Below are 22,766 nucleotides of genomic sequence, written 5' to 3' on the forward strand. Positions count from 1 at the left end.
CAGCCTTGAAATGACCCTTTCCCCTGTCATACATGACCTATAGCACCATACATCAATCAAAAGAGGGAACTCTTTCCATGGAAGAGTTGTCTTAGCTGAGCCTCTAACTTTCAGCCAGCAGTGAAGGGCAAATATCAGCAGCAGGTGACTGTCTCTGTGGTTGGACTTTTTTTTTTTTTGCTTGCCTCTCTCTCTCTCCATGATGGTTAACCAACTCCGTGTTGAAAAAGGAAATACATAGGTCCCCAAATACAAACATCCACACATGATTGTGCCTGGCTGCAATGAAATTAACTGTCTGGCAGGCCGAAATGTTGTGTCTGGTAGGTCAGGTGTCCTCACAATTCAGTGCCTGCCCTCAGACAGGTGGAACTTAGCAGTGGAACCCAGGCATAATCCTTCTGCCCCCTCCCCACCACTGGAAAGGTAAGCCTGTGTTTTCTGTTAACTTCTAACCCTTCCCAATGGTTTCTGTTAGTACTTATGCCTGATAATTAGTCTCAGGTCACTGGGACTGTAGTCAAGGCTTCAGTCTTCTATGCCGCAGAGTCAGACTTGCATAACGTTAACATTTAAACTGATGCAACATTATTGTGAAAACATAAATAAATGCAGTAAAACTTCAAAATTAAAACAATGTCCTGAATGGAGTTATAGAATTCTGCATCTTTGTATTGTAATAATAAAGGTTGTAACAATCTCAGTATAAAATCTCTTGTACCCATAAGCAATGTATTTATACAAGGTTTGAGGTCCAGTATCACTAATATTAGCAAGAATATGCAAAAGCAGACAGAGTATGAGGTCTGGAATATTGGTATGCTAAGAACTGTTGTGCTGATAGACTACAGGAATCAGCTACTGAAGTACCTGTTATGTGATGGCATTCAATTTATTTAATTATTTAACATTTTTTTTACCGGGAAAGTCCGACTCCAACGGGAGACACACTCCTGACGCATGAATTTGGAATGTGGGTGGAAACCGCAGCACCCAGAGGAAACCCACACAAATGCAGGGAGGACATGCAGACTCCGCACAGAAGGTTCCCCAGTCAAGAATTGAACTGGGGAACCTTTTGCTGTTAGGCGATAACGATAACCTATGCACCACTGCGCCACCCATTCAAGGATTATTAAAGAGGCAAAAACATTATTGGGGAACCTGTGGAGAGCTAGTTACATTATTTAGTCAAGCCATAGCTGCTATGGTTCCATATTCACTGGCACCGAAACAAGTCCTGAAATTCTAACCTTTACCTCTTTGAGGATGAAATCTGGACAAAGATACAAATAATGGGGGGACCAAGGCCCAAGGACACCTGTTAAATACTGTTCTTACAAATTTAAAAACTTGATTGAATAACAGTTTTTGCATGGGCATGAATTTTCAAATAGATATTAACTCCGAGTAAACAAATGACTGCTGTTAACCACAGTGATTTGCCAGCGATCTGACAAACAACTACAAATTTATACAAAATGGAACAAAAGTGGGAGTCAAAAATCAGGAAATTCTGCAAAAATCTGGACATATGACAGCTATGACTACAACAATGTGCCCTAACTCAGAATGTTTTGCACTGAATGCTTTGCAGTGTTTCCATCAGCGTAAACAGAAAGGCGCTGAACAAACATAAGGCTGCCACTCCAAAATGTACTTACGTCCTGCTGCAGCCTCCTTCTACAATATAGATTTTAGAACCAGTAATTGCTGTTGGCTTACATTAGTTTGTGACAAACATAAAAAAAAATACTTGTAAAACTGAAGAGCTGAAAAAAAATAAAAGCTCACTGTTTCACTGATTACATGACTGGCAAAGGAATGCTGGTAGCCAGCTGTCATATATAAAATATGTATAATCAAACTTTACCCAGATTACCATGCACTCAGTGAGAGCAAGAAGCATGTTGGTTAAGAGCTATCATTAAAGTTTCTTCACTACAGCCCTGTTTGGTCCTAAAATGCTTCTAAGGAGAAACGAGCAACAGTGCAGGAGTTTAAGAAGGGTCTCTTAAATTCATGCAGTCCTGCATACTGCAACTGTGAACTGCAGTTGACTGAATACTGTAAAATAATACGAGCTACCAATAACGGAATGAGTGCCATGGTATGCCCTGCAAGAATAAAAAGTGCACATTGAAATACAAAAAAATCTAAATGTATTAATAGTAAGATGACAAACAAAAACAGTAAAAGGGACACAGAGCCGTACGATAAATGTTGGTTCCCTCAATGTGCAAGCTTTCCTATTTTCCGGTGCAGTTTCAAGAACTGAGTGAACAGTGATTTATCATTGCTGTACTGGTAGCTGTCTGTAGAAAGGGTCAAAGCAGGAGAATTTTAGCATGTGAACTAAAGAAATATATGTTAACTAATTGTAAAAGACTGTCTACTCCCTGCCGAAAAGTTGATTACGCCTGGCATACTTCTCAGTTTTACTGCAATCTTCAATTTGGTAGTAGTACATAAAAAAGAAAAGAAAGAAGTGTCTACATCAATATTTACCTCAAGCTACTTTGAAACAAACAAATAAGAAGCAGGAAGCACTGTTTGAAGCAGGGAACAGAATGTGGAGATTCTTATTTCAGACGGAAGAAAAGCAGGACTGGAACAGAGCTTTGCATAAACTTTTTAATGTAACTTAATGCCGTGGGTTGGATTACTGTGACATCAGCACCGATGTCAAAAAAGGGAAGGGGATTAGTTCAGTGATTAACAATGTTGGATCTTCGGACCGAGGCAGAAATTTTATTTCAGGAACGAGATAGTGTCCCTTTAAGTGTGTTTTTGTGATTTGAACTGAAAGACCCAAGATGGGTGAAGTGTTTAAGGTACAGAGCTGCAAAGGGAGAGGACAGAAATTGTAAACTATTTAATAAAGTAAACCGCTTATAAAACTAGATGACAGTGATTGTTGGCCACCATACTTTATGAACAGCAGAATGTAATTGTTATTTTTATTTAATTATATTAGAACATTGCTGATCTTGTTTTAGACAAATTGAAAAATTCCAACCATGCAGACACAAAAATAAGGACATAAATTTCAAGGCTAATATTACATATCAGTATTTTAAAAATGCAGTTATATTAACTCTAGTCTGTATGCAGAATTGCGTATTTTTTAATTAACTCATTAATGCCCACCAGCAGTTAGTTAATTAGATGCCACATTCCTGGTTACCAACAGGAATACAGCTATTACCTTGTGCTGAGGGCAAAAAGGAAAATTAAATGTGGGAATGTCTTTCAACTGAAGAAGAAAACAACAACTGAATCTCTTACTCAGCTGAAGTCACTTTCTGAATTAATGCGCATAAACGAGGAACTGAATAATGCAAATTCAGTACAGCAGCTGATTTGTAGCAGTGGCAGATCCAGGAATATGTAAATGGGGGTGGGGCACAGTCTGGTTAGTCAAGTACCAGGGCTGGAATGAGAAAGTGGAACACTGGTTTTCAGGGGTGTGTAAAGATCACCTTAAGATGCATCATGTGAAAAGACAGCAATATACATTCAGTTGATAAACAGATGAATGTATGCATGACCTCTAATACAATGTTCATGCTAATATTTAACCCTAAAAGGTATTTTCTGATACCCAATATAATTGTAGTACAGTAAACAAATGTAGTAGACAGCTGGGGTGGTTGTGGATAGGCTGTGTTTTATTCCCTTCCACACTCAGTCAGTCAGACACTTTGAAGATTAGGTGGTGCCAACCTGTAGCTGTGATGTGTGCTTGATCTGGATTATTCTTGCTTAGTGGCTATTAAAACATTGTGTGCCACTATCAGTATCACTTTTTTCACATTCAGACTTTTCACATCATTTGACAGGGGATAAAAGTGATTTCAAGTGACTGTGTCACATTTATGGTTAGCTAGGTATGATGACATCGTATGTGCTGAGAACACACCTTTCCTGCCTAACCTCAATGCCCACTACTCATTCAAATCGTCTGCTCTACAAGTCCCCATGGCTGGTGGAGGGTTATCTATATACCCCCAGAACGCCATCATATCTACTCATACAGTGAAATAACGACCTACAAATAATCCATATATCGTTAATGTAAATAAGATAATCTACAACATACTAGCCCAATACCAACCTCCTTTCATGTCACCAGCAATGCATGAAGCATACCTAAACAAACTGAGGTCATCATACCTCTCAACCTGCAGACATCAAAAATACAGACAAAAGCTCTTGGAAAGCAGATACATATAACCAAAAATCTGGACAGCAAAAATGATACACCTGACCTCATACCTCCTCCCCCTACTTCACTATGACTATCAGAAACGAGGTGCAGAAAGGTATCAACAATGAATCACACAGGCATAGTAATTCCAAGGTACAGGCACTTCTCTTTTCATAAGGAAAGTTGTGGTGGAAGGCAAAAGTTCAGGAAGTCATCAAAAGAAAGAAGGAGTTCACAAAAAAATGGAAGGTGGAAAAGCTGGACCAGGCTAGGAAGGAATAGAAGTTAGCTAACAAACAAGCTAAGAAAGACACTGCAATAGCAAAGAACAGGGCATCAGAGGCACTTTACCAACTTTTGGAATGTGACTCAGTAGTTGGCACAAAGAAACTATATCAGGTTACAAGACAGACAGAAAGATAAAGAAGACAGTCAGACACCCTTCATAAGGAATGCCAGCAACAACCTCACCAGTCCACAGGTCAAAGGAAGATGGATGGAATACTTTCAGTAGCTTCTGAATGAAGAAACCCCAGAAGCTGTACTGTCCCGGACACAGCCTATGATGAGAGAAGGGGAGGAGCCAATCCTAAAAGAAGTAAGAATAGCATTAAGGAAAATGAAGTCAGGGTGAACAGCAGGCTCAGATGAGGACACAGCAGATATGACAAAGATGAAGAAATGAGGACACAAGTGTAGAAGCCAAAGTAGCTCCAATTGAAGATCAAAGAGAACAGATTACGGTGGTTTGGACATGTGCAGAAAAGTAGAACACAATCTGGTGAAGAAGATTTGGGACACACAGAAAGAAAATAAGAGGAAACAAGGGCATCCAGGAAAGAGGTGGATGGATTGTGTGAGAGAACATCAGCACCAGTCAGGCATGAGTGTCGAAGAAGGCAGGAGTAAGGCAATGACTTGAGAAAGAAGGCGACGGTAACACGACACCCCAACCCCATGTAGAAAATGGGAAAAATGTGGCTGATGACGATGATGATAGTAAGAGGGATAGCAGACTGGCAAAAACACCGAATCCTCAAAGTGCCAGTGGGAATTGTCTTATCAGGAAGAATGAAGGCAATCGGTCCTGACCTGAGAACTCAGTATCTGAATGCTTTTTTGCATTTACTTTTTTGATCTGCGGCTGTAAACACGGATCTCTGGCTAACTAGCTTTGTAGATGACTGCAACAGTGAGTTACTGTCAGCCCCCCCAGATTCCCGTACCCTTTACCAATAACTAGTGTACTGAAAACAGGCTCAGATTAAATTCAAAAAAGTATATGGTCTCATTTAGTAGGCAACTCTTTTTGTCAGCCTAAAGCACAAACAAAAGCCCACTTCAAAATGAAAAGTTTGTTATGGGCCTTGAATTGAATATTCCCTTTCATTCAGTCATCAGGTAAAACACAGTTGTCAGAAAATCCTTCTAGTTAGTGCAGTTAATTGCCAAGAGAATGTCATTCAGATCTAAAGAGGACAATGTCACTTTACATTCAGCATTTATTAGCCAATTAAGTACAATGTACATTTCAGGATGTACCTCACCAACCAACTACAAGGAACCCATAAGTTCCTAAGATCATTTGCATAATGACCATGAGTTCCTGAGAGACACTGGAAGTACTGCCCCTTTATTAGACTCTTGAAGGAAGATCAATGCCTTGCCTCTGTGGCATGAGAGATACAGTTGTCCTAGATCTTTTGCATCTCCACAAGTTTACTAGTTCCACAAATGCCAGAACAAGGCACCTAAATCTTCACCAACAGGTAAATAAAATGTGATGGAGAGACAAATTCAACACACATCACTTCCTCCACCTCTGAAACAGACTGCCCCCTGCCAGTTAAACAGTGTGATATACTATAATTATTGAAACAAGTCCTAGTTGATTGAGTGGGCACCCATAAATTCACCCTGGGCTTGACTAGCATAATCTTCTTAGAAAAAGGGGTACAGGCAAAGGGTGGGTACTGGCAAGGCATAAATCATCACAAGACTCAATTGCCTTGATGTTAAAGAAGAAATGTAAAACGTGTTTTTTTAGTAAAAGGACTATGCACTGCTACAAAAAAGCAGTATTTTTTAAACTTGGATCTTTGACACTTTTCCTTTAAATTTTGATAATATACATTAAACACTAATATGATATACATCACCACAATAAACTACAATTCTATAAAAGAGATTCTGGTGGCAACATTAACACATACACACACATACATAGTGGCAACATTAACACACACACACACACACACACACACACACACACACACACACACACACACACGCGCACACACACGCGCACACACACACACACACACACACACACGCGCACACACACACACGCGCACACACACACACACACACACACACACACACACGCACACACGCACACACACACACTTATTTACAAATACATTGACACACAGATATACATACCAAACAGGACAAACACACATGTAAAATCTTATATAACTACACAAATGCGAAAATGCATGTTCAAGCTTCATGAAAAGTGAGAGAGAATGACTAGCTATCAAATAAGCATACAACTTAAGACAGATCCAACTTATTAGAAAGAAACTACCCGCCCTAACATAACCAAATAAATCCCTGAAGCAAAAACTGTCCACACTAAGTGCAGTAAAAACTGCAAAAATAAAAATCAGAGTACAAAGTGTAACCTCACTTAAAATCTGATGTATGTTAACAAAAAGTTCAATAAATATATATCCTTCATCGATTACATCCAACAGTATTAATTCAAAGCGTCAATAAGAATCTCCGAAGAATAAAAATATACAACTTACCTGTAATGTCCAGCAGCTATTTTGAATAAGTATGGCTAGCAGCTGCCTTCCTCAACTAAGCTGATTGTAGATACCCTCTACAAAAAATGTGTCCACTGCCCAAGCAAACATAGAGAATATCTTATAACACTTGCCCTGACTGGAATCAAGTTCAGACATTATGAAACCTACTAAAGCCTATATGATAAATAAATTATGATTTGCCAGTTGCCACCAAAACTAAACATTCTTAAAAATGATAAAAATTTTGATAAATTGTCCTTTCCACTATGTCTATGAATTGTCAACTTTGCTAAAGTCCATAGAAGTTGAGAAACATACCTTACCTCACACAAGAACATACCCAGCTACTTCCCAACCAGTCAAAAAAAATTGAAGGGTGTGGCCAAGATGCCAAGGAGTTAGCTGCACTTTCTTGATGCACTGCCTGAAATTATTTTTTTTTGACAGGATTTTTCTATTTTAACTCAAAAAATATCGAAGAATTTTTTTCACAATTACTCATCTTGATATTATGAACAACTTTATCAGAAGAAATCTTAATTTTATCAGTTATTTACCAACATATTCCCTGTCAGAAGTTCTGTCACTAGTTACAGACTGAAACAGCTACTAGTCACTCGAAGACATCTCTACAAGACAGCACTATCAAAAAGGAACTTCAAACAATAATTACCAGCATTCAAGATCTTTATATGAAAATGGATGATTTAGAGAAGATTAGGGAAAATATGAAGAAAGAAAGTAAAAAACAAATTGATGACTTAAGGAAAATTATTACTACTCACTCTGACCAAATAGCAGCTATAGGAGAATCAGTAAATGAAATAGATGGCAGACAAATGGAAAATGATAACCACATAAACTGTTTTAATAAAACAAAATAATCAGTTACTAGAAAAGGTGGAAGACCTGGAGTGTAGATCCAGAAGAAACAACATTAGGATCTATGGAGTTCCAGAGAAAATGGAAGGAAATAATATGATTATCTTTTTAAATGATTGGCTTCCAAAAATACTAAACCTCCCTGAAGCTTTATCATTTGGAATCGAGAGAGCCCACAGGTCCCTGTATCAAAAAATTCAACTGCTGTGAGATCCATCATCGTAAAATTCCTATCTACACAAGATAAAGACTTAATACCAAGAGCTGCATGGTCACGAAATCCAGTCCAAGTTGATGGGAAAAATATAAGATTGACAATGATTACACTTCCACTGTGATCACAAAGAGAAAAGCGTGTGTCCCACTTATTAAAGACTTTAAAAAAGCCAACATTAAAGCCCGGATTATGTTTCTAGCCAGAGTCAAAATTACCCTTTCAGATGATCAAAAATATTCAATTCTCTTGAAGAAGCATCAGCCTTTGTGAGGAAAAGCAAACTACTGGAGAAAGTAGAAGAAATTGACCTTTCTTTGCCCAGTCTGAAAAGACAAGCTACTAATGGCAAAATAAGTACAGTTGACAAATCTAGTAAGAAGATTAAGAGGAAATAGTTTTAAAACCATCACTCTTAAAACTTACTAACAAACAATACTTCTGAAAACACAGGAAACAAATGAAACCATAAGGTACAAACTTTCTACTTATTTATATATATATATATATATATATATATATATATAACTATTAAATCCCGAAAACCCAAACTACCGACGCCCAAAATCCCGAGACCAAATACCCGAAACACTAAAATACTGAAACTTCAAAACGCGAAATTCAAACTATCTAAAACTACACTCAGCATGCACCACACACATATACACACCTTCCCCTAGAACACAAACACACAAACCTAAACTACAGACAAGCAGCAGCCCCCATGTGGGGGGATGTGGCCCCACACCCATCTACTTAAATATTCTAACTCCAAGGTCGCACTACATACACAAACACATGAAACACCACAACACACCTACATTCCCCTCCCACACACACATCACAGTCACAACACACACTTACACACTAAACCCCTAACCAACACATTTAAACATAGATACTTACCTGACCTTCCACCATACCGCAACACCAGAAGCGCGAATGTCAAACTCCTGATGATCGGGATTTTGAAATTCACGCTTCTGGTCTTTCGGTAATTAGGGGTTTCGGCTATATAGTCTCGAAAGCTTGAAATTCGGTATTGCAAACTGATTACGTAGTGATCCCATACATACATATATATATATATATATATATATATATATATATATATATATATATATATATATACATACATATATACATATCTATACACATACACACTCATGCTTACTTTTCTCTATTTCTCAATCCTGCTCTCTTTTTTTTTCCATTCCTTTATTTTTCATTCTTCTCCTGTTATTTTGCATAATAATATATAGAGTTTCTAAGTACTTTAATATAAACAAACTTGTTTAAATATTTATTTAAAAATAAGCTGCAGCATTATAAACACTTTACAGCAAACATTTATTATGCAGGCTATGCATTACATCAGTTGTAACATATCATTGCTAGGCAGCGCTTATTGATATTTTTCTTTCCTGTACATTCACACATTTCTATTAATCTCACAGATGTAGTTAGTAACTGATAAAAGCGCTCAAATAACAACTTCACACAATATACAAATGATACACACCACTTCCTTTTAAACTTATTACTATTAGCACATCATACCCATCATATAAAGTTATAGTAAGATTTCTACATAATGTATGCATCTGTTGTGACCATACAAACATGCCACACAGACTTTTGGCTCTATAAATCAACATGAGATAGATAGCAGAAATGTCTTTATTTAATATGTAAATAGTGCTAATTTTACATTAAAAAAGTCTGCTAAAATTGAGGGAAGTGGAAGGGGAAGGAGAGCTTTAAAATGTACAGATTTACTGTTTAAAAAGAAGTATTTTAAACATCTTACTGTATTACTTAACTCTCTCTGCCTGCTTTTTTTTTTGCTATGCACAAGAGCCATAAAAATTTTGAGCATAATCTACTTGTTTAAAATACATTCATGCTGCATTCTGCCACCAAAAATTCAAAAAGCTTCAAAAGAACTCTTTCTCGAGCCTAGAACACTTCCTGCTTGCTTGTAAGCTGATTACATCACTGTAATGGCGCGAATAGATGTGCAAGGTGACCTTTGACCTCTCAACACACTTAGATGATGTTATCTGATGAGAACAAGGAAGTTAATGCCACAGAATCACAGCGAATAAAAGGACTATCAATAAATGAAAGGATTTACTCTATGCAAGTGTTAAATGCTGCATATTGTTATAGAAAACTTTTTTTATGGTAAATGATATTTTGACCTTGTTACAATACATACTCAGTGTTTTAATCACTTGTAATAGTGCAGCTATTTAAACAAGCATTTAAATGAAGCTTACAGATAGGTTTGCAGAAAGGCTTTTGTGTGTTCAGTTAATGAAAATATTTACCATAGAGAAATAGTTTTTTTGTATGTTTTTTTCCTTTACTTTTTATGACAATTATTGTGCGTTCTTCAGTTTAACTGACTTACCTGTATCCCCAGCCTGATCAAAGTAAGATATGTATGCTTCTAAAAGACCAAGGTTCTTATTTAATTACAATATGTAAAAAAGTACCAGCTCTCATTAATTTACAGAGAGAGTTACTTACTAGTTTTTGGATACCTGTTTTGTTTTCTAGCTTTAATAATTAGCCTTTTTGAACATAGCTTATTCTAAGATATATATGCACAGGTCAGTAATCATGAACTTTTGTACACATTTGTAGTTCATATGCATTGTTTTACCTTGATATACATAGGTATGGCCCTATATGACTGGCACACAATCACCCTTATAATACGTACCTAGATATGTGCACTCATTCCATTTTGTTGTGATCACTCTTACACATGTACTGAGATATTTCTATTGATGACAGCAATTTTGCAACCTGTTACATTATGTTTGCATAACAGTATATATGGCTACTTGATATTCAAGCCTACTTTAGTTTTGTTTCTATAGCATTTGCTGCTTAAATGTTGCATATTACTGTGTTGTTTGTGTCATTTGTATACATACATGTTTATAGTTGTCCCCAATACATTATGTACAAGAGTCAGGTATTAGTAATTTCTTTCCTTGTTCTTGCCAAGACTTGCAATACCTGTTCTCATTAATTCACGGAGAGTTACTTAGTAGTTTTTGGATAGCTATTGTGTTCTCTAGTTTAATAGATGTACATTTATGTATTACTCAAAGAAGACAAGACGTTTACATTACAAAAAGGTTATAGTCCCTTTAGTTATATTTTTCAGACAAAGTAGGCTTTCATTTCATATAGTTACAGGATTTGTTTCACACTCTCGCATGAGATACTTTCTTTGTGATGTCTGTGTTTCCTGCTTGAGCTGGCATGGTATTCTGTCAGATGCTTTGCTCTCTTCTCGCATCTCAAAACAGTAAATAATCTGCTGATTCCACAGACTGCAAATAGATATAATTTTAGAGATTTATTTTACTTAACATCATCCAGCTTTTCTAATGATAGAAAATAGTAACACCATATAGATGCAGGCTACTGAGCCAAGTACGGATTTAAGTGATCTGCCTAACTTTATTGTTTATCTGAAATCTTAATAGCTTTTATTTAAAATTGTTGATAGTTCCATGTTTTTTTTTATTAAATATATCTGAAAATTTTTTAGACTCATAGTTAAACATAAGCTACTTAAATGCATTACTATTTTTCTACTTCTGTAATAATACACACAGGTCTTTTGTTTTAAGGTAATTCTCAGATTTGGTTGTACAAAGATAATTACTTTTAATATACATAATTACCACAAATAATCTGTTAACCTTAATCTCACACATTTTGATATTTTACTATTCAAGTCGGTAATAATTTTGAGGAGTAGCCCTTTATTTTTTCTTTTTTTCTTTCTTATTACATTCTGTACAGTTATTGTAATGGAGTAGCACAGAACGGATGAAGATTACTGTTCTTAGGATGGATGAAGGTGGAGTAGATGAATTTCTCATCTAACCAGGAATCAAATATTCCACGTTTAGACTTGTAAATAGTTTTAAATGTTTTACAGTTATATTCAGTGTTCATGTTATGTTCATAACAGAATATTTACTATACAAGACATTCTATTGGAATGCTTTCTTATAAATGCATATCCTTAAATGTAAATGGACTCAGCAACTCTATAAAGAGTGGAAGCGTAACCAAATGTTTGAAAACTAAGAAAGTAGATATTGCATTCTTGCAAAAAACACATACAATAGAAGAAGATTTGAACAGGATGACTTTCAATGGCTACTCTATACTTGCAGAATCTCATTTTCAGACCAAAAGAAGAGGCATCATGATATTATAAAGGAAAACATTACCAGTACCTAAAATAATTAACACATATTCAGACAAAAATGGCATGTTCTGCTTAATTATTCTAGAAATAAATAAAAACTAATCACATTAGCCAACACTTATTAAATTCCCAGTATCAGTGCTGCAACAGCGAATGAATATCTTGATTTACTTGCAATCAAATCTAAAGAGATTTAATATATGCAGGAGATTTTAACTGTATTCGTTCTGGAAGTGACATTACTAAATGTGATAATTTTAAGATATCTGCACCTGCTAAAAGATTGAATAACTTCATCAATAATTCAAACATAAGAGATATTTATGAAAAAAATAGAACCCAAATCCCTAAAATACACACATTACTCATACAGATTTGGTACTCAAACTACCATTGATAAGGTACTGGTTGCGGACAATTTATTCTCAAAAATTCAGGAAGTTTTCATTAGCTCTTGTCCAATGTCTGACCACAACACTATTTTCTTTAAAATCAACATGAAATCTACTCATTTAGTATACTGGCAAAGAATACCAGCATACATTGTTAAACTAACCGGGTTTAAGGCGTGGTTACTGAAAGAAATAAAAATATTTCTAGACATAAATGACAATGATAGTATTTCTAAAGTTATTGTCTGGGTACCCTGAAATCTTAATTTTTTGGTAAAATCAAAACCTGGTATCTAAACAAACGAAAGGAATGGGATAGTATGCTATCGAAAATACAATAAAAAAGTGATGAACTAAAAATAAATCTGAACAATAAAGACAAACACAAATACAGAACTGAAACAATTAAACCTGGATTACATGGAAATTCTTAATCACAAAGTGGCAATACATTTAGAAAGAATCAAAATACAGTCTTATTCTGTTAACCCAAAAAACATGCATAGATTAGCTGTGAAATAAAAAAATGTAACCAATGTCAAACATATAAGGGAATTTATGGATGAAAGTAAAAATAAAACTAAAATTATAACAGATGTAGAAGAAATTCTTGAGACTTTCAGAAAGCATCACAAAATAATAAATAGCACAAATCCAAATATTAACAACAACGTCCTAAAAGATAATTTCTTAAATGAGAACACAGGCAATAAATTATCAGTAGAACAGAATACCAAACTTCTCAAACCAATAACATTAAGTGAACTAAAAGAGAGGATTCAAAGTCTTAAGAATAATAAGGCTCCAGGATTAGATGGATTAATAGGAGAAATGTATAAAGTACTCACAGACGATACATTAAAGCTACTTTTAGAAGTTTTTGAGGAATTTAGAAAAAAGACAAGCTCATCCCCTTCCTGGAAATATGCCATGATTTCCCCTATCCTAAAACATGACAAAGACCCCAAACTAGTAACTTCATATCATCCCCATTTCACTATTAAATGTGGACTATAAATTTTTTACATCAATATTAGATAACAGATTAAATCAACTGATGCCCAACCTAATAGTTGATATCAAACAGGCTTCATCCTAAATAGAATGTACAAGATAATGTTATCAGGCTGATATTCATAGTAGAAGATGCTAACAAGAAAAAAAAGAACTATCAATTATTAGCCTAGACTTAAACAAGACATTTGACTCTATATATTGGTCCTATTTATTTAAAGTATTAGAAGTATATAACTTCTCCCCTGATTTTATTGATATAATTAACAGATTATATGTAAACTCAATATCATACATCAAAATTGGTGCTTTTTATCAGGTCCGCTCAACATTCTAAAAGGTACTAAACAAGGCTGCCCACTCTCCCCCCTCTTATTATTTGCCTTATCAACAGAACCTCTAGCTAACTACATAAGAGCAAATTGTAATATAAGGGGATTTTCCGTTTGTCCAAATTACAATTCCAAAATACAACTTTTTGCAGACGATATCATGCTAACAATTGGAAGTATAGATTCTTCTATAGATCATATAACAAAATCCCTGCAAGTTTTTGAAGAGGTTTCAGGCCTAAGCATTAATCACACCAAAAGAGAAACATTATTAATAAATAAAGCAGACACTTTATTAAGAAAGCACAACAATTTTAACTGGGCAAATGACACCCTTACATATTTAGGAATATGCATAAAATCAAGCTGGAATAATACTTTAAAAACAAACTATAAATATCTATTATCTACAGTGATATATATATATATATATATATATATATATATATATATATATATATATATATATAATGTATAAAAAGTCCACCAGAGGCAGACACACAGTACTCAACCCCTTAGATTAGGCTTCAGTGGAAACAGAGAATGATAAGGTGGTTCTGTGTGGCAGTTACTGGGAAACAGCATGGACTCCTTTATCACTTCTATGATGGCATCAGCCCTATACCTAAAAGGACATTCATTGTCCAAATATGTAATTAATCTGGGGATAATTAATTGGTTTAACTGAGAACGGTAGCAACTCATGCAATTCAGCACCCTGATAAAAGCACTGATTTTGCATTTTCTTGAAATGACAGCTTAAAAAAGTCAGGGATGCAGGAAAGCCAGATGCCATCCTTCAGTTTAAGTTTGTTATAAAATGTAAATCACCAGTAAGGTAAAACAAACCAACAAATATGTTATAAACCTGCTTAGAAATGTTGCAGTGCATATGAATGCATAGGTGCTAATGTTTTAGCAGATTAGAATAGCTGCTGATTTTAATGATAAACATTTCAGCAGTACTTTGCTCTGACTCATTATATAAATATGTATTTTAATTAATATTTATTTATTTGAAAGGTTAAGTAAGAGTTCTATGAGAATGGCAAACCGCAAATAATGCTTTTTCTGACCAAGGTTCCCTGTAAGATTGAAAAATCGCTGGACAGTTTAACATGCTCATATAATTAAATACCTGCAAGGCACAACAGAGCAAACCTTAGCTCAGTCTGTGTTTTTCTGGGGGAATAATAACAGTCCTGGGAGTCACTAAAGTGCATACTTAATTAGAAGATGAGAAGGTAAAATGAGAAAATGGTGACATCCGATTGTGGGAGGGATTACTGAAGTACAGTGAGCACAGGACACTCTGAAGAACAAAACTGATAAAAGCTAGTACAAAAAAAAAAGAGGAATAAGAACTAGGTGTTGTGTTTATGATGTACTATCTATTGGTATGTAAAATAATACGTTTTTCAGAGACTCCCAACTTTGATACTCTCCATTTAAGGAAAATAAACTGCGTCACGGTTTCTGAATCTGAACACTAGTCCGCACTCACTGCAGCAGTTCTACTTGAATGCTTGAACGGGATGTCAATCAACTGTGCAGTTTGGTGCTAGTCTGAAAACATACAATTTGTTTCACCATCAACTAAATCCTCAAAGTGATCAAATGCACTTTCACTCACTACAGTGGAGATGCACTTAGAGGTGCAATTAAGGATCGTCCTATAGATCACCTGACTGCAACCTCCAACTGCATCTCTAATGCATCTTTCATGCAAAAATTAAAAAAAATGTTAATTTGAACTGGAAATGCACCATTTTGGTGGCAGATTTTTCTGATTTTAACAAAAGCACAGTGCAGTGCATATCTTTTTTTTTTTAGCTCACAGTGCAGCTTTAAAAAGGGGGTGGCATGTGCCCTTGTCCCCTGCCTAAATCCACCACTGTGTAGTACAGCAGAAGTGATATGTATAGTCTGCTTTTCCAGCAGTGTTAGATTAAATTGGACAAGGCAGGCAATGCAAACAGCACTGCAGGTGTGATTAGTACAGCTGACGTTAATGAGTAACTGCCAAAACTATAGCAGTTCTGTAAAATTTCAGGAAATACTTCAAAATAGATTCCCAGACATTCCAAGGCTACTTAGTCTTATCACCATTCACACCTTCCTAATATCCCACCTTATCCTGTAACTTCAGAAGGGTCATACCAGCCAATCCCAGAGTAAATTTGTGTATACCTATAGGAAGATACTGAATCTCACTGCTTAACTAATAGAGAAACTTTGGGAGGTACTGGGTTCTAAACTAATCCTGACCTTGTTTTATTTATCTGTTAGTGAATGTTTAGGTCTGTGCTTTTAGCAATGGTGAAGATATTGGACTTGTAGAGAAACAGGTGGTCTACGACAACCAGGACTCTAATAATGTGACAAGTGAAACAGAACTCCCCCTAAATGTTTCTAACAAACTGAATAAAAGAAGAAAACTTGCAGCCTCTCTTGATAGCTTATGGACTTCATGCCTCTGACCACCTTTCAGCTGATATGTTAAGTGGGATACATTCTGAAGGCGGCATTGTATTCAATAATTAGTGTAACTAATGCCACATACAACACAGTAGATTCCACTTTGCACCTTAAAGATATTCTACTGGTACTTATCTGTACTAAATAGAAGTTTTTTTCTTCTTTTCGTCTTCTTTTCTTATTCTTCTTCTCCTCTTCCTCTCTCTTCCATTTTATTTACTCTTACTGTCAATGCACATGACAGAGTTATTTTCCAAATGCTTATTAACTATAATCATATCTGTTTTACTGCCCTGTCTGTTCTCATGTTTTGTTGCAATAAGCTATGTTTTTCCTTCATCATTACAATGTATGTGTCACAGTCTTTGTACCTGTATTTTTGTACATTTGATTCTACTTATTGTACCTCGTATTATTATTACTATTAGTAGTAGTATTTTTGTACATTTGATTCTATTGTACCTCGTATTATTATTACTATTACTAGTAGTACTTTTGTACATTTGATTCTATTGTACCACGTATTATTATTACTATTACTAGTAGTATTTTTGTACATTTGATTCTATTGTACCTCGTATTATTATTACTATTACTAGTAGTATTTTTGTACATTTGATTCTATTGTACCTAGCATTATTACTATTAGTAGTAGTATTTTTGTACATTTGATTCTATTGTACCTCGTATTATTATTACTATTAGTAGTAGTATTTTTGTACATTTGATTCTATTGTACCTATATTATTATTACTATTACTAGTAGTATTTTTGTACATTTGATTCTATTGTATCTCTTATTATTATTACTATTAGTAGTAGTATTTTTGTACATCTGATTCTATTGTACCTCGTATTATTATTACTATTACTAGTAGTATTTTTGTACATTTGATTCTATTGTATCTCGTATTATTATTACTATTAGTAGTAGCATTTTTGTACATTTGATTCTATTGTACCTAGTATTATTACTATTAGTAGTAGTATTTTTGTACATCTGATTCTATTGTACCTCGTATTATTATTACTATCTGTAGTATTTTTGTACATTTGATTCTATTGTACCTCGTATTATTACTATTAGTAGTATTTTTGTACTTGGATGTATCTAATTTGCATTTGGAAATTTTCTCCCCGGGCCTCTGCTGAAAATGGACAAATATCCAGTCAGACTTTCACGGTCAACAAATGTAAAATAAAATAAATAATTTAGCTCCTGTATGATACCAGCATGGGGAACAGCATCAAGGTATGTCACGTGTACCACACAGTCACTGTCTACAGCCTTAGTAACAATTTTGAAGAAGATTACTAGACTGAATAGACAAGAATTACCCTTCACACAGCCAAACTGTTGGATAAACCCTAAGGTTCTTGATATCAGTACTAGAGAAGATGAAATAAAACATTACATCTTCTGAATCATCATAGACTTCAAGAAGATGTAATATAAAAGACAGAAAATACTGCAAAACACTGGCACCACTGTAAATATTTGTAATGTTTAACTTTCATTTAGAAACAAAACTGATTATACACGTTCAATTAATTTGATGTTTAATTTAGAAATTAATTTGCTCTTTTATGATTAACACCATCTGGCAATAAAGAACAACCAATAAAAATATTTAAAAAGTCCTGAGATCATAATATATGAGGTCAGTTATGATGCATATTGTGGTTTTAGAGATGAGTCTTCTAGGTCTGTAATTGCCCATGTCAGTTATACGGTCACCCTTACCAAGTGGTATCAAAATTTGCATGATGGGTGGTGAAGAGCATCACTGATGCTCATGTACAACCATCAACAAATGACACTGCTTGTTGTCTAGCAACATGTACCATATGTCTTGTATATTGGCAATGTCAACCATCAGCTGCACATGTACAACCATCAACAAATGACAATGCTTGTTGTCTAATAACATGTATCATATGCCTTGTATATTGGTAATGTCAGCCATGAGCTGCACATGTACAACTATCAACAAATGACACTGCTTGTTGTATAGCAACATGTATCATATGTCATGCATATTGGCAATGTCTACCATCAGCTGCACATGTACAACCATCAACAAATGACACTGTGTGTTGTCTAGCAACGATAAAGTCCAACAGATATCATACTCATGTACTATGGCATGTCTACCATCAGCTGCACATACGAGTTGAGACATACGTCATGTATATTGGTAATGTCTACCATCAGTTGCACATACGAGTTGAGCTCTGTTCTGTGACAGTTTGCATATGTGAAACAGGGTGAAGTTTATATTCAACAGTCAAAATTCTGACTTGTTTCACTTTGTTCATTGCAGTGGGTAGAGAGTTGGGTTGCATGTTTTATTGTTTCAGATTTACACACAACATTATGCACCTATGAGCCATTGTCCTGAAGCGGTTTTCCCCTAAAATTGCCCGTATGAATTCTTCTGCTGTATACTGTGCTGACTGTTTACAAGGACAGGAAATAGACAAGCCATGGGTTCAATTCCCATGAGCCCTGCCTTTTTTCAATTATTATGCTGCAAAAAGAGGAATTTCCCTGAAGTGTCTTTCCCCAAAAAAGTCAGTATAGCATTCTTTTGTGGCTCACCATGCTGAAAGACTACTTAGAAGACTAGGAGAAAATCAAATCATGAATTCAATTCCACTGAGGCCTGTTGTTTTTTTTTTTCTATTATCAGTCTGCTAACAGAGCCATCCCCCTGAAGTGTCTTTTCCTGAATATTTCACTCTAGTCCAGCTTGAATTCACCTTGTTATGGAGCTAAGAGTGTAATGCAATTGGAGACGGTTTACAGATCAGATCCCCTCCGAGGTTTTATTTTCATTTTAATAACATTCATGTAATGACACAGGCATACTCACTACAACATTACACTGTTTGCACATGTAGGATGGTACATCATCTTACATTACTGTATCCTGTATGTCCTGTCTGAGTTTTGCATAAATCTACATTTATGCATTGTCCGGTCCCAATCTTCACTGTGTTTTCTGCCCCTTCTTTGGTTAACACCTCTGTTTGCAGTTTTTTCTGCCCATTTCTGTTGACCTACACACTCAGTGCTCTACCCTTGGCCATCACTGACCGTTTCCTTTTTATAGGACATTTCTCTGCATACACATTGCCTTAGGTTACAATAATACATCAGCAGCATAGCTTGGTGGTCTGTGCACGAGGATTCACAATGACTGCCATATGTGCTCTTGTACCTATGATGCTTACTGCAGCCCTTCATACTTTTATCTGGTTGCAATGCACCTTGTACTGCAGACATAACAGAAGCTTGTCATCATGAAAACAGCCTGGTCACAAGCACATACTATAAGTATCAAGGCTCGTTGAACAAATGATGTAAATAACAATGACTTGGCTGCAATGCTGGATACAACATTCCAAGTTCCCCAGCTATCCCTTCAGGTACATTTTCTTTTATGGCTGATATTCAGATACTGTAGCATATAGATCTAGTCTCCAGGTCAAGGTCAACCAGTTTATTATTCTGCCATCCTATTTTTTCCAGGTCCTATAGTTTCTTATTATGTAACTGCATCTCTGTTTTCAGAGCAGACTTATCTACCTTTTGGTTTTGGATTATTTCTTTTTGTTTTCCCACTTCATGTTGCTGGTGTACAACTGTCCTTGTTGTTCTATATCCTCAGCTACTTTCACTGACTTTTGGAACAGTTTTCACTCTTGTTCCTCTTGTGGAGAAGCTTTGCACACCTCCAGCTCATTCTTACCTTATTCCTGTTACCTATCCTTCTTTGTAATTTCAGTTTTGGCACCAAGAACCACGTTTTTTCTTTAAATTGACCTTCTGTGCAGAGCTGCATACCTAAGCAGCGACTTTGCATCAGTTTGTTAATATCCCCATGTTACTTTGCAGTTTTAAACAGGATGGAATTTTTACATGTAGCAATTGATAGGATATCCCAATGACTGGGAAAATTCTGGGTAGTACTCATTGTGGAAAGGGGGAAGACTAAAAGGAAAGAGAGTGACTGTGGATTATTTAATATTATTAGATTATGAAATGTCCATGTGTCTGATTTACAATGGGCCCAGCTTGCTCACTGCAAAAGGCCTACATGCTTTAGAAATCAACTAACATCATTGCAAACTGGGCCAAGGAGGCTAAATTCTCCTAGTATTGTAAAAAATGGAAAGAGTGAAATCAACTATACATTCTTTAAAGGTTTTATAATTTCTTTTAATTACAGAGGTGGTAAGACATGTTTTAGAAAAGCTTGATATGCTTTTCTAGGGAAGGGGTTAGGGATACCCAGATGGGATCATGATCATTAGAGCCATCATGATCATTAGAGCCATTAAATGGACAGCACTGGTTAAGTGTTATGGAGGACTTATACAGGACCACGGCCCCTACACCAGATCTTATTCCAGGCCTGGAGCTCATCATGCAGAGGTATCCTGTGGAAAAAAAGTAAAAAACAAGTGGTGTTTACATCTGTAGTATTGTCCTTAAGGCACAACTTGGTGACTAATACAGTATCAGTGCTGTTTATGCACAGAATGTAGTCAAGTTGTTGTACTTTTTGCTGCTACCAGCATTTAACAGAGATTCTAAAGGTGGGAGTTCAAAATAGTGGGAACTGTTGATCAGTGGAGAAGGGACATGGCTTTGTGTGATATTGCTAGCAAGCAGAAGAAACACAATTAAGTAGAGGTCGTAGAGGTAGTTTCCTTTGTTTATCTGCAGGAAATAATTTTATGATGTGGGATGATTTGTTTACAGGCAAGGGTTCTGTTTATGTGTGATGGCAGACGTCAATGCTTTCTAGCAATCAATTTGGAACTAAACTGGTATGCTTTACAGAAAACATAACAGGGTTCGAAGTTTGTGCTAGAAGGTATGAGAATGGTAAGGTTGCAGCAGACTTCTTCTGAGTTAAAATATGAATTTTCAAAGTAGCCTAACAGAACGAGAGGAAAAAAGTATATATGAATCAGTTGTTGGAGACTTGGCTTGAAAGGCTTTTATGGTAAATAAGTTTTGGTCAGTTACTGATGTTAGCAAGTTAGTAATGACTTATGATTGGCTGGTTAAAATTAGAGGAAAAATAAGTCAGTGAAGGGTTGAAAAGTATTATGTATGAAGGAAATAAAGTACAGTGGGCAGGAATGTGGCAAGGGTACAGGAGAAAAAGCAAACCCAAGTGCAGCAAGATAAAGTGAACTGGGGACCCTCCACAAATAATTCCAGCAAAACAACAAATCAGGGAAATGTTATCGGATAGTTATTTCTAACAGATGATTAACAACTAAACAGTTTCATCTAGGCCAAATAATTCAGGCAGGAGGAACATGGGAATAAACCACCCAATACGGTCTGTGTCAGACCAGCAAATAGATAATCACTAAATTCAAAATTTCAAAAAACAGTAACATGTTTTCAATATCATCCTAGCACAGTAGAGCAAAAATTATTCTAAATAAATGTCAGTATGCTGTGAACTACAACTGTTAGAAATACACAGAATTCTAATAAAGACACAGCAACATGGAGCTAAAATATTCTGCCTTAACAGTTTATACAAACATTATAAATGGTGACAGGCCTTTCTTAATGCTTGCTTAACATTTTACACAGCAGACCTATTTATGGTGTTAAGAACAATGCAGGTAAACATACGATAATATGGAGTAGCATTTTATTTTAAAAAGCTGTAAATAAACTGCACCTTTCAGGCTTGGGTTTATTTCTCAGATTTCAAACTGTGACTTTGAGAAATTACTTTAATGAAGCAAAAGTTTCTTTATCTATAAAATATGGACAAGACCTTTAGCAGGTCACACTTTGTTAATAAAACATACCGGAGAAACAAACTACCAGTCTCTCATGGGAGACTGCCTGATCACAATGTGTTATCCATGGGGTACATGAGAATAAAAAAGGGACATTAACTACCTAACCAACAAAACAGCCTATTTAAGAGGTGGCTACTTTATGCAGAAAAGGAACAGATGGTCAAAAATGTCACTCAGTACAGGAAAGGAGTTTAAAAATAATGGGATACACATCTACAGTAGCAGAACAAGAATGCTAAATCAGAGAGAGAAGTGCTTATGCTTAACAAGATTCACTGCAGACAAGAAAGAGACGGATCACTTACGATCATAAAAGGTCAGTGGAGACCAATGTGAAT

At 35.6% G+C, this 22,766-nt stretch overlaps 1 protein-coding gene across 1 annotated transcript in view; it reads right to left on the reverse strand.

The window, feature by feature from the left end:
• The window catches only part of LOC122813882 (nuclear factor 7, ovary-like), a 294,417-nt gene that overhangs the window by 239,292 nt on the left and 32,359 nt on the right, over positions 1–22,766 (reverse strand). The gene's annotated exons all lie outside the window — the stretch shown is intronic.

This window comes from Protopterus annectens, chromosome 10.part0 (assembly GCF_019279795.1).
Source record: "Protopterus annectens isolate FY-2018-M chromosome 10.part0, PAN1.0, whole genome shotgun sequence".
Lineage (NCBI taxonomy): Eukaryota > Metazoa > Chordata > Ceratodontiformes > Protopteridae > Protopterus > Protopterus annectens.